The sequence below is a fragment of the Musca domestica genome, unplaced genomic scaffold, assembly GCF_030504385.1.
Source record: "Musca domestica strain aabys unplaced genomic scaffold, Musca_domestica.polishedcontigs.V.1.1 20, whole genome shotgun sequence".
Classification (NCBI taxonomy): Eukaryota; Metazoa; Arthropoda; class Insecta; order Diptera; family Muscidae; genus Musca; species Musca domestica.
In genome coordinates, this window is record NW_026712250.1 from 13,765,158 (window position 1) to 13,779,237 (window position 14,080).

Consider the following 14,080-nt stretch of genomic DNA (forward strand, 5'->3'; position numbering starts at 1 on the left):
AACCGGTTACTCGGTTCAAAATTGTTGAAAATTTCCCAAAAATTAATAATTGATGAAAACTGCGGAATTTTTGGACAAGCCTTAAGTGTTTTTAAAATTTTGGTACCGAAAATCTAGGTTTATTCCAAAGTTTTTTTTTTTTTTGGTTTTCATTTCAGATTTGGTTTTAATCACCATTTATTATCAATTCTTCTCCATACGATAAAAAAAAACAACAAAAACATTTGGTTTTTGTAAAACTCCGTCATAATTTGCCAAAGATACGGATGGAATGGCCGAGAGGGGGGATGGATTTTTTTGAAAAATCACAGTAAACCCCAAACAGACAGCACTGGCTGAGATACCAACAAAAAATAAAGCTTTGCTTATCAGCGAATGAAGATAACACAACAACACTGCAATGACTGGTAGGAAATTCACCTGATTTTGTTTTACGTAAAACCAATGCGACAATGGCTGGCTCGGTGGCGCAGTCAAATAAACCTTGAAGCACTTCAGGCCAATACTTGAGGCTGGTTGTGAAATCGTTGCTTCGCCACGCTCCCTATTTGTGGCCAGTAGAAGTTTACTTTGGGGCTTAATACTTCGCGCGTGGAGACCCGGGGGATGGTGGTTGGTTATCAGAGAATGGAAAAAGAGAGGTTGAGTTTTATTTGAGTAGGGGTGGTTATCTATCTACCCCTCTCATACCCAGCCCCCCAACACAGTCGTCATCACAAAGAAAAGCTTACCAAGTAATATCCACCACCACAATATTAGTAATGCGGAATTGTGCTGTTGTTGTTGTTGTTGTTGTCGTTGTTGTTTTTGTTATTTCTGGCATGCTTGAGAATAGGGTACTTAACAACAGAGATAACAACCATACGAGAGGTTTATTGACTAATGGAACGGGCTTTAGTTTGATATGAATGGTTCGGTCGCAGCAAAGCAGAACTTGGGCCAACGAGAGTTGTGTGAGAGTTGACGTCATCAATGCTCCTACAAATTTGGTTTAATTAAACAAAATATATATTTTTTTTTTGGCCAGAAAAATCCATCAATACCCTGCTTTTTCATGAAATCGGAAAAAGGGTTGCCAACACATTGTTAGGTCAAGGGTAAAAATTTGGGATAATTTATAAAATTTCCAATGTTAAAATGAACAAAAATTGCTTTGTTAACAAAATTTGGCAAAAAATAACCGGTTACCCATAAACGAGTACCGATTACTCGTCTACAAATACTCATGATTTTCACACTTTTGGACCTTAATTAGGCGCTAGATAACATATAATATGTGAAAATGAAAAAAACAACGAGTAACCGTTTCTAATAACCGGTTACTCGTAACCTAAATCCTATTTCTTCATGCCAAAACTTTGATTTTTCAATATTTTTGAATTGGAAAAGGTCCAGCATGATATTAAACGAATTGAAATATTAAAAATTACGAGTATCCGGTTTCAAAAAAACCGATTACCCATGGCAGAAATTCAATTCATATCAAAAATGTATTTTTTAGATCGAAGAAGATGTTATATAAAATAAAATTATGAAAAAATGAAAAAAACGACGAGTAACCGTTAACCAAGAACCGGTTATGTACAAAAAACTTGTAATTTTCAATATTTCTAAAACGCAAAACAATCTAGAATGAAATTTAATCAATTAAAATTAAAATTATAACATAAAAAATGCAAAAAGGAAAAAATACGTCAAGTAACCGTTTCTTAAAAACCGGTTACTCGTAACCTAAATCCAATTTCTTCCAGCTAAATCTTGGATTTTTCAATATTTTTGAATTGGAAAAGGTCCAGCATGATATTAAACGAATTAAAATATTAAACATTATGAGTAATCGGTTTCAAAAAAAACCGATTACCCATGGCAGAAATTTAATTCGTATCAAAAATTTATACTTTTCATTTATTTTTTGAATCAAAGAAGATGATATACAATATAAAATTATGAAAAAATGAAAAAAACGACGAGTAACCGATTCCAAGAACCGGTTATGTACCAAAAACTTGTAATTTTCAATATTTCTAAAACGGAAAACAATCTAGAATGAAATTTAATCAATTAAAATTAAAAATATAACATAAAATATGTAAAAATTACAAAAAACGACGAGTAACCGTTTCAAAAAACCGGTTACCCGTAACCTAAAACCTATTTATTTATGTTAAAACTTTGATTTTTCAATATTTTTTAATTGGAAAAGGTCCAGCATGATATTAAACCAATTAGAATATTAAAACTTATGAGTAACCGGTTTCCAAAAACCGATTACCCATGGCAGAAATTCAATTCGTATCAAAAATGTATACTTTTAATTTATTTTTGGGATCGAAGAAGATGTTATATAATATAAGCGTATGAAAAAATGAAAAAAAAAAACGACGAATAACCGTTTCCAAGAACCGGTTATTTGCTGAAGAAACGCAATGTATTTGTACCAAAAACTATTTTCAATATTTCTAAAATAAACAAAAATCGCTTAGTTAACAAAATTTGGTAAAAAAATAACCGGTTACCCATAAACGAATACCGATTACTCGGCAACAAGTACTCATAATGTTCATACTTTTGGGCCTAAATAGGTCTTTACATAACATAAAAAACGCAAAAATGAAAAAAAAACGACAAGTAACCGTTTCTAAAAATCGGTTACTCGTAACCTAAATCCAATTTCTTCCAGCTAAATCTTAAATTTTTCAATAATTTTGAATTGGAAAAGGTCCAGCATGATATTAAACGAATTAAAATATTAAAAATTATGAGTAACCGGTTTCAAAAAAACCGATTACCCATGGGAGAAATTCAATTCGTATCAAAAATTTATACTTTTTATTTATTTTGTGGATCGAAGAAGATGTTATGTAATAAAAAATTATGAAAAAATGAAAAAAAAACGACGAGTAACCGTTTCCAAGAACCGGTTATTTGCTGAAGAAAAGCAATATTTTTGTACTAAAAACTTGTAATTTTCAATATTTCTAAAACGGAAAACCATCTAGAATGAAATTTAGTCAATTAAAATGGCAAAAATTACGAGTAACCGGTTTCAAAAATCCAACTACTTCTAGCAAAAAAGACAATTTTCATTGCTTTTTGGTGGGAAAAGGTGCTAGACAATATAAAAATATGAAAAAAATATAAAAAGGACAACGAGTAACCGTTTCCAAAAACTGGTTATTCACAGAAGAAATACAAAAATGTTATGCCAAAAATTTAATCTAAAGACGAAAAGATGTAGTTGAAAAATTAAACTACCAAAAAATTTACAGATCATTAAATATGTGAAAACAATGAATTTTCGTAAATAGAACCGGTTACCCACAAGTAAAAACCGGTTATTTGGTATCAAAAATTGCTGATTTTTACTCTTTTTGTGTCGAAATATGTCCAGCATGAAATTAAACCCATTAATATAACAAAAAATAACGAGTACCCACTACCAAAAACCGGTTATTCGCAGCTTAAATCCAAGTTATTTGTGTCAAAAACCTAAAATTTTCAATCATTTTGAATAGAAAAAGGTGTAGTTCACTATTAAACAGCCAAAAAATTAAAAATAACCGTTTCCACAAACCGGTTACTCTCAAAAAAATGCTGTAAATTTTTTAACAAAAACTAGAGATTGTTATAACTTTGGGTTCTATTGAGTATTCAGATCATTAAATTTGTTAAAACCATGAATTTTTCTAAATAGAACCGGGTACCGGGTACAAATAAAAACCGGTTACTTCGTAAATTTGTTCTGATTTTCTGTGTTTTTTTTTTGCATATTTTGGATAACCAGCCTAAATAAACGATTTTCATTTCCTTAAAAAATTTTTTTTTCAAATTGGATTTTCATGAATTATTTTTTCAAAGCTAACCTCACATTTTTTTAGTTTTCCTCTAAAACACTTCGATTATTTCTTTCCAAATTTCGTGAATTCTTTCATTACACTTTTCTCTCTCATCCTCGCTTAGTTACAATTTTATTTTCTTTTCCTTTATTCGAATTTTTTTCCAACATAACCTCACTATTGTTTCATTTTCCTTCTAAGAATTGCAATTTTTCCGCATTACAAGGCAAATTTGTTGATCTCTTTTATTAAAACAAACTCTCTTTCTCTCTTGTATTCTCTTTTTCCAATTGGATTTTATTTTTTAATTTTTTTTCCTTTAAGAAAATGTTTTTCAATTTAATTTTCTTTTTCAAAGAAATCCAATTTTTCTTTAATTTCAAGCAAATTTACTATTCTCATCTCTCTCCTCTGTCTTTCACCCAACCTCTCTCTCCCTCTCACTCTCTCTTTCTTCCAATTGGATTTTCTTTTAATTTTTTATTTTCCTTTCCGAAAAATAATCTACGTTTTAAAAATAGCTAGCAAAAATCATGGCGCACCAATACACTGAACCCAAAAGAAAAGCTGGCCACAAATTGGTGTTGGAAAATCTCAAGAAAATTCTTGAAGAAAAATAAAATCCATATCCCACAGTTAGGAAGATGAAGAGCTGCTTACACATCCAACCATAGCCGCCAATTTCAAAATGACTCAGGCAGCCAGCCAATCAGTCATTGAAGAAATCAAAATTAAGAGAGAGATTTTTTGGGGGGATTTGTCTTCGTTTTTGTGCCGAGCATTGTATTTAAACAACAACAATGAAAATTCACATTTCATTTCGTGCAGCCGAATGCCCAAACCTTGGACTAAAATTAAATTGTTTTATTCATTCGCATTTATCTACCTAGCGGGGTTCGTTGATTTATTCACACACACCCAGCCATTTATTTCTCTGTGGGAGCATCCTCTACCACAACAATGCATTGATATGAGCTCCCCAATGCACAGATCATAACAGAGAAATAAGAAAAACACACACTGGGAAAGAGAGAGAGAGAGAGAGCCAATGGCATGAGTGCGCCTTGTGGCAGAGCATAACACATGAGCAACTGTGTGTGCATTTCACCTAACCTGGGGTTTGTTGTTTGTTTGTCCCATGTGAGTGTGTGTGCCTGGCTGTGTGGGAGTGGGTGGCTGTTGGGTGGGGGTATGTTGTGTTATAAACAAAACGAAATGCCTGTTGCTGTTCGTGTGGCTGGCTGGCTGGCTTAACTTCGTTGTCGGCTAATATCGACGTAACACATGAGATGAGTTGTGTTCTAATGTCTCGCCTTTCCCCACCACCCACAAACGATGAGTGGTGATATGTGTGTGTGTGTCTCTGTGAGGGCTGCTTGGTGTGTTGACAAAGCATGGGCCAAAGAAATGCAAATCATTTAACCATAGATTTTTGTGAAACTCATGATTGTTGCTCTCTCTCTCTCTCGCTCTCGCTCTTACATATAATGATGTACAACTACTCTTTGAGTAGCCCCTAGTTTGTTATTGGTTTGTTGGTCACCACTATTGGCGGTGGGTTGTCTTATAAAATGTTTTTGTTGTTGTTGATGGTCAAACACACATACACACATACGGGATCATGTTATGTGATTTATAAACCATTAAATTTAAACTTCTCTTTGGTAGGGGGGAAATGATCATTGAAGACGGCTGAGTTGTGGACAATCCAATGGCATTGTGGCTCATTGACTTGCTTGTCGGCCACTAGCATACAAAAAAAGGTGCCTCACACACACTCACACACACACACCCCAATAGATAGCCATGCTTGTGCCAAGCAGACTTGGGCTATTTTTAAATCGGTTAAAAAGCAAATTCGTTTGCTCATCTTCTTGGGAGAGTTTGAAATCAAGGCAGCCAACCAATCAACCAACCAATACTCAGTCGATCTTGCCATACTCATTGTTGTTGTTGTTGTTCGTATGTTGTTATTGTTTATGGTAGGAGAAAAACTCAGTCGGAGCACCAATCATTTGATGCTGGTCTTTTGGGGGAAAACACACACACACACACACACAAAATTTTCACATTTCAATACTTGGCGTAATAGAAAATTCATTTTCTTCGCAGATATATTCAATTTCAAAACAAATTATTTTTTCAATTCAAAAAAAATTCAAAAAAAAAAAAAACAACAACAATACGGAACTAAGCTCTCAAGGCTCTCAATCGTCGTCGTTCACGAGTAGGTGATTTTGATTTTTTTTTTAAATTTTCAATATTTTTTTTGTTTAGTATTTTTTCTTTTCTTGCTTGCCTGTTGTGTTTACAAAATGTTTGCTCTATTTTGTTGCTGTTGTTTTCGTTTTGGTTTTGGTTTTCCTCGTCGCACTCGAACGCCAGAGAGAGCAGCTGCGTTGCTTTTTTTGACTCGAGTCCAACTGTATTGAAGACGGAATGAATACTGATTTAAGAAAACCATTTCAAGTTGGCTATGAGGCTGGCTGTCTGTTTGGGGCCACAGCCACAAATAAAGCAACAACAATAACAACAAGAAATGGGAAAAACAAATACGAAAAAATAAAAATACTACAAGAACAAAAAAAAGCGATCTCTGGTCTGTTGGCAGGCAGGCTGAATTGGCTGGCTGGCTGATCTGATTGCTCATCTTAGCCTCGTTATAGAGAATTAAGAAGAAAAAAATTTTTTTGGTATCGAATATATTTTATTTTTGTTGGTTACCTTCCTACCCCAACCTCTCCACACCCTTTTAAACCTCCCTTTCACTATACAGGGATATAAAAGGAAATACCTCGACTCGGGGTAGATATTTTTTCGGCACCAAGATTTTGAATTATGAGTCCGGATTTTATTTTTCTTTCTCTCCTCGGCAAACCCCCACCATCTCCCCCTCTAGAACATCCTTAAGTCATGCGGATTTCAGTTAAAAAATACAACTTTTCATGTTGGGCGCCATTTCAATTAAAAAATCTTTAAAAAAAATCTCCGTTGGGCGCCATTACACATTCTGGAGCAATGTTCCCGGATTTACTGTCGATAGGTTTTGTATTGGCCAGAGAAAAATCTAAAAAATCTTAAACTAATGCGGGGAAGTGCAGTTGGAAAATTGAAAAAAAAAAATCCAAAATTTTCTAAATTTTAAAAATTGTCCTGCACACATAAAGGGAGCTACATTCGACCCTCAAGGGACCCTAAATACCAAACAACAGCCATTTTGTTAAGAAAATGAAGATAAAATCGGCAAAATTGTCAAAAATTTCGGCATACCTTCAAGGGGCCTCTCACAAAATGTGTTCCTTGGGCTAATATTTTTGCAGAACTCGATTTTCTACCCTCGTTGGGCAACAAATGTCAAGTTGTAGCATCTTTAGTATCAGAAATGGAGAAAAAATTTGCAAAATTTCCAAAATTTCTTTGTATCCTCCAGTGGGGCCTTCATCTGAACTTGGAGCTATGATGGCATTTCGGTGTATCTTCAAGGGGCTCCTCACCAAAATGTGTTCCTTGGGCTAATATTTTTGCAGAACTCGATTTTCTACCCTCGTTGGGCAACAAATGTCAAGTTGTAGCATCTTTAGTATCAGAAATGGAGATAAAATTCGCAAATTTTCCAAAATTGATGGCATTTTTTTTTTTGCAAAACAAATTTTTACGTCTCGAGAATCGTTCCGAGTAACAGACAATTCGTTGAGAAAATGTGCTCAATATCTGCCAAATTCTCAAAATCGGGCGATATCTCTCGAAGGGGTCTATACCAAAATATGGACTCATAGCAAATATTTCTCGCAGAGAAAAGTTTTTTACCAAACCATGATCCAAGGAATCGAACTCCACCCGATTCGGTAGGAAAATATAATCGAAATTCACAAAATTCCCAAAATCTAGTGGTACCTCTCAAAGGGACCTATGTATATCAGAATGCGGAGCTATAGCAAACACTTCTCGCAGGGAGATGTTTTTACCAGACCCTGATTCAAGGCATAGAATTTCCGGCGATTCGGTAGGAAAATATAATCGAAATTCTCAAAATTACCAAAATCGGGTTGTACCTCCCGAAGGGGCCTATATAAAAATATGGACCTATAGCAAACACTTCTCGCAGGGAGATGTTTTTACCAAACCGTGATCCACGGTATCGAATTCCAGCCGATTCGGTAGGAAAATATAATCGAAATTCTCAAATTTCCCAAAATCGGGTGGTACCTCTCGAAGGGGCCTATACCAAAATATGGACCTATAGCAAACACTTCTCGCAGGGAGATGTTTTTACCAAACCATGCAATTCGGTATCGAATTCCAACCGATTCGATAGGAAAATATAATCGAAATTCTCAAAATTCCCAAAATCGGGCGATACCCCTCCAAGGGGCCTATACCAAAATATGGACCTATTGCAAACACTTTTCACAGATAGATGTTCTAGGAAAATATGATCCACGGTATCGACTTGCAGCCGATTTGGTGGGAAAATATAATCGAAATCCACAAAATTCTCAAAATCGAGTGGTACTTCTCGAAGGGGCCTATATCAAAATATAGACCTATTGCAAAAACTTCTCGCAGGGAGATATTTTTACAAAACCGTGATCCACGGTATAGAATTCCAGCCGATTCGGTAGGAAAGTATAATCGAAATTCTCAAAATTCCCAAAAATCGGGCGATACCCCTCGAAGGGGCCTATATCAAAATATGGACCTATAGCAAACCTTTCTCGCAGGGAGGTGTTTTACCAAACCGTGATCCACGGTATCAAATTCCAGCCGATTCGGTAGGAAAATATAATCGAAATCCACAAAATTCTCAAAATCTAGTGGTACTTCTCGAAGGGGCCTATACCAAAATATGGACCCATAGCAAACATTTCTCGTAGGGAGATGTTTTACCATACCGTGATCCAAGGCATTGAATTACAGCCGATTCTGTAGGAAAATATTATCGAAATTTCCAAAATCGGGCGATACCCCTCGAAGGGGCCTATACCAAAATATGGACCTATTGCAAACACTTTTCGCAGATAGATGTTGTAGGAAAACGTGATCCCCGGTACCAAACCGGAGCAATTCACCGGAAAATGCTAAGAAAAATTCTGAAAATCCCCAAAATTTTGAAAATCGGCTGATTTTTACAAAGGGACCCGAGTCGAAATGTGAACGGATCTCGACCATTTTTGGTGGAACTAATATTTCTTCACTAAGAACCCTAAGTAAATAATTTCAGCCAATTCGCTGGGAAACTGAAGCCAAAATTTCGAAAAATTCATGAAATTGAGAACATTTTCCAAAGGGACCCATGGCGAAATGTGGACCGATTGTGACAAATTTTTAAAGAGGTGTTTTGTATTCCCTGAGAAACTTAAATACAAATGTATAGTCAATTCGCTTAAAAATTATGGCCGAAGATCCTAAAAAATCTCGAAATTGAGTGTTTTCCACAAAGGGACCCATGTCAAAACCTGGACCCAGAGGGACAATTTTTTGGCAGAATGCATTTTACCCTTAGAAACCTCCGCACAGTTGATTTCAAGTAGTTATTTTGAAAAAAAAGTATGAAATTCTCAATAAAGAGTAATTTTTCCAAAGGGGCCTTTGCCAAAATATGGACCCATAGGGACCTTATTTTGCCGGAAGGTACTACATACTCTAAAACCTGTAAATACCTAACTTCAAACAATTCGCTAGGAAAATATGGCTGAAACTCGCAAAATTGTGCAGAACCTCCAAAGGGACCTATGTCTAAACATTGACCCAGGGGGGGAATTTTTGTGCTGGAAGATAGTCCACCCTCCTTGAACCCCAAATACCACATTTCAATACATTCGCTTGATAAATATGGCATAAATCCTCAACATTTTGCAATTTATCCAGAAGGGACCTATGTCAAAACATGGACCCAGAGGGACCATTTTTTGGAAGAAGATGTTGAATTGTTTAAAACCACCAAATACCAAATTTTAGTTTAATCGATTAATAAATACGGCAGAAATTCTCAAAATTTAACAATTATTCCAAAGGGACCTCCGACAAAGCATGGACCCACATGGACTTTTTTTGCCAGAAGGTACTATAGCCTCTAAAAACCCTCAGTACCCTATTTTAACAGATTCATTTGGAGAATACACCAGAAATACACAAAATCGTGTAGTACCTCCAAAGGAACCTATGTCAAAACATGGACCCAGAGGGGACCTTGTTTTGTTGGGAAATGTTTCGTCCTCTAAAACCTCCTAAAATCCATTTTCATACAATTTCCTTCAAAAATACCCCTGAAATTCCCAGTATTATACAATTTTTCCAAAGGGACCTACAACAAAACCTGTACCCATAAAGGCCTTTTTTCGTCGGGAGATAGTTCAACCTCTAAAACCCCTAAATACTGGATTTAAAACAATTCGCTTGAAAAATACACCAGAAATCTTAAAAATCGTGTAGTACCTCCAAAGGGATCTGGGTCAAAACATGGACCCAGAGGGCCCTTTCTTTTTCCGGAGATGGTTCATCCTCTAAAACCACAGAATACCAAAGTTCAATGCATTCATTTAATAAATACTCAAGAAATTCTCAAATTTTGACAATTTTTCCGAAGGGACCTACGACAAAACCTGCAGCCATAGAGACCATTTTTCGTCGGGAGATAGTTCACCCCCTAAAAACCCTAAATACAAAATTTAAAACAATTAGCATGAAAAATACAACAAAAATCCTCAAAATCGCGAAGTACCTCCAAAGGAACCTGTGTCAAAACATGGACCCAGAGGGGACCTTGTTTTGCTGGGAGATGGTTCACCCCCTAAAACCTTCGAATACCAATTTTCACCCAATTCCCTTCAAAAATACCCCCGAAATTCGCAATATTATAAAATTTTTCCAAAGGGACCCTGGTCAAAATTTGGACCGAAAGGAATTATTTTTTGCCAAAAGAAACTGTGCCATCTAAAATCCCTAAATACCAAATTTCAAGCAATTCGCTTGAAAAATACTCCCGGAATTCACAAAATTAGGCAAATGTTCCAAAGGGACCTATGCCAAAACCTAAAGCCATATGGACCAAATCTTACCCATAGATAGTGTACCCTCTGAAACCCCCAATTACCAAATTTCAAGCAATTCACTTGAAAACTACGCCCAAAATCCTGCTTACAAAATTCTCTTTATAAGGGAGAGCTGAACCCCCCACCCTCTCCCCATCACCTTAAAATGCGATTTTGAAATGAAATTTTATCATCCATTAGAAGACGATCCTCATGTTCGCTTTCAAATGGCCAACACAAAAACACAGTTCCACACACGGTTCGTTCTTGCTCGATTGCTCAGTCGATTGTTTGGTCGTTCGTTCGTTCGTTCTTCTTGGTCGGTCTCTTGCATTTTAGTTGGTTTTACCCATTCTATGGACTTGAGATTGAGTTCAGATTCTATTTTTATCAAAAATTAAAAGAGCAACAACAACAACATCTTCGAAACACAACTATTTCGTAAATAAAATAGGCACAAACGTAAATATGTAGCAGATATTGGGTGTTAGTACGTGTGGATTTACGTGATATCAAACACTAAACAATACACACACACACACGCACATGAACACTCAAACACCAACACGCCGACAGGCGTGCAAACATGGGGAAGAATTGGAGGGGGAGGGGAGAGATGTCCAAAATCACCCAACTATTTCTTCATAGATTTGCGCCATGGATCTGGGATCTGTTGTTTTTTGGAATGCACACACGCACACACACGGGTGTAATTTTTATGGAATGTAGTTGTTGTTGTTGTGTTTCTATGCTTTCGTTTTATAATCGTCACTTTGTTCACGAAGTTCACAAAAATCCTTTGAACGACGACCAAAAAGGTAAGTGAACTTCGTTTTTTTGGTTATTTATCAATCGAAGAGCCAGAGAAGTTGTTGGCACGGGCATACTCTTTTATTTCAGTGGAGGGAGAGAGAAACACAAATCAGTTATGTGTGGAAGAGAAGTTTGCCAAAAAAAGAGTAAATGAATGTTGTTGTAACAGGGAGTCAGGTGAAAGAGTTGGAAAAGAATTAGAAAATTGGGAATTTTTTAAAAAAATATTTAAATTAAAAAAAATATATATTTTTATAAAAAAAATAAAATGAAAATGAAAAAATAAGAAAATAATTTAAAAATATATATTTAAGATATATTTAAATCAAAAAAAACCTTTTTATAAAAAATAAAAAAATTGCAAATGAAAAAATTAAAAAAAATATTTAAAATACAAAAAAGGAAAAAAATATGCCTGTCTATGGAAATAAAAATATATATTTAAAAAAAATTAAAAATTAAAAAATTTCAGAGGAATTTGGAAAAGCCAAAAAAATTACATCTGTGAAATTTAAATATTGGGAAATTTTTAAAAATATTTAAATTTCAAAAAAAAAATTATAAAAAATAAAAAAAGAAAAATGAAAAAATTAGAAAAATATTTAAAATACAAAAAAGGAAAAAATATGCATGTCTATGGATATAAAAATATTAATTTAAAAAACTCCACTTCTATTAAAATAAAAATAAAAAAGGGTCTTTGGAAAAAATATGCATGTCTATGGAAATAAAAATATATATTTAAAAAAAATTAAAAAATTTCAGAGGAATTTGGAAAAGCCAAAAAAATCACATCTGTGAAATTTAAATATTGGGAAATTTTTAAAAATATTTAAATTACAAAAAAAACTTATAAAAAATAAAAAAAGAAAAATGAAAAATTAGAAAAATATTTAAAATACAAAAAAGGAAAAAATATGCATGTCTATGGATATAAAAATATTAATTTAAAAAAATCCACTTCTATTAAAATAAAAATAAAAAAGGGACTTTGGAATTTGGTAAACCCTTTTTAAAAAAAAAATAAAATCTGTGAAATTTGGAAAAAATATTTAAAAAAATCACAACTATGATTATAATTAGAAAAAAATATATTTAAAAAAAATCCAACCCGTGGTATTTAAAAAAAAAACCTTTTTTACAACAAAGTATTTTTTAAAATGTTGAAAGAAAAGTTTAAAAAATTGTTTCAAAAAAAATTACGCCGATGAAATTTAAAAAAAAATATTTTGATTCAAAAACCAAAAAAAAATATATATATATTTAAAAAATCCGCATTAATGTTTGGGTAACCGTGAGTCAGGTGAAAGAGTTGGGAAAGAATTAGAATATTGGGATTTTTTTTAAATATTTAAATAAAAAAAAACATTTTTATTAAAAAAATAAAAAAAATTTAGATTTTTTTAAAGTATTTATATTTAAAAAAATGACCTCAAGCCAAGCAATTAACAAAATAAGTAAAATAAATATAACAGGTCAACAATATACAACAACAACAAAAAAAAAAACATTTTTATAAAAAAAAATGAAAAATTAGAAAAACAAATTTAAAATACAAAAAAAGGAAAAAATATTAATGCCTATGGAAATAAAAATATATATTTAAAAAAAATTAAAATAAAAAATGTCAGAGCAGTTTTGAAAAACTATTTTTAATAAAAAAAATCACATCTATGAAATTTGGGAAAAATATTTAAAAAAATCCACATCTATGGAATTAGAAAAAAATATTTTAAAAAAATCAAACCTGTGGTATTTAAAAAAAAAAAAACATTTTTTACAACAAAAAAAGAAAAAAATTTAAAAAATTGATTCAAAAAAAAATTACGCCGATGAAATTTAAAAAAAAATATATTTTGATTCAAAAACCAAAAAAATATATATATTTAAATAATCCGTTGGGAAAAAATTAGAAAATTGGGAATATTTTTTAAAATATTTAAATTAACAAAAAAAATATTTTTTTAAAAAATAAAAAAAATTAAAAATGAAAAAAATTAGAAAAATATTTAGAAAGAGTTGGGGAAAAATTAGAAAATTGGGAATTTAAAAATATTTAAATTAAAAAAAAAAACAATTTTATAAAAATTAAAAATATTTAAATTAAAAAAAAATTATAAAAAATAAAAAAAAAATGAAAAATTAGAAAAAAATATTTAAAATACAAATAAGAAACAAATATGCAAGTCTATGGAAATAAAAATATATATTTAAAAAAAATTAAAAATAAAAAAAGGTCTGTGGAATTTGGAAAAACCAAAAAAAAATTCACATCTGTGAAATTTGGAAAAAAAATATTTAAAAAACCCACATATATGGAATTAGAAAAAAATAATTAAAAAAAAAAACCAAACCTGTGATATTAAAAAAAGTTTTTTTTTTAACAAAATATTTTTTAAA

At 32.6% G+C, this 14,080-nt stretch overlaps 1 protein-coding gene across 2 annotated transcripts in view; it reads right to left on the reverse strand.

The window, feature by feature from the left end:
• LOC101887339 (putative uncharacterized protein DDB_G0277255) overlaps positions 1-14,080 on the reverse strand; it is a 47,770-nt gene that overhangs the window by 15,293 nt on the left and 18,397 nt on the right. The window contains exon 1 of one of the 2 annotated variants that reach the window (XM_059122487.1): positions 6,136-6,269. The exons of the other annotated variant lie outside the window; for it this stretch is intronic. The gene's annotated coding sequence lies outside the window, so the exon portion shown is untranslated. Of the gene's footprint in view, positions 1-6,135; positions 6,270-14,080 lie in introns of those variants that run through there. 2 annotated transcript variants of the gene reach the window in all.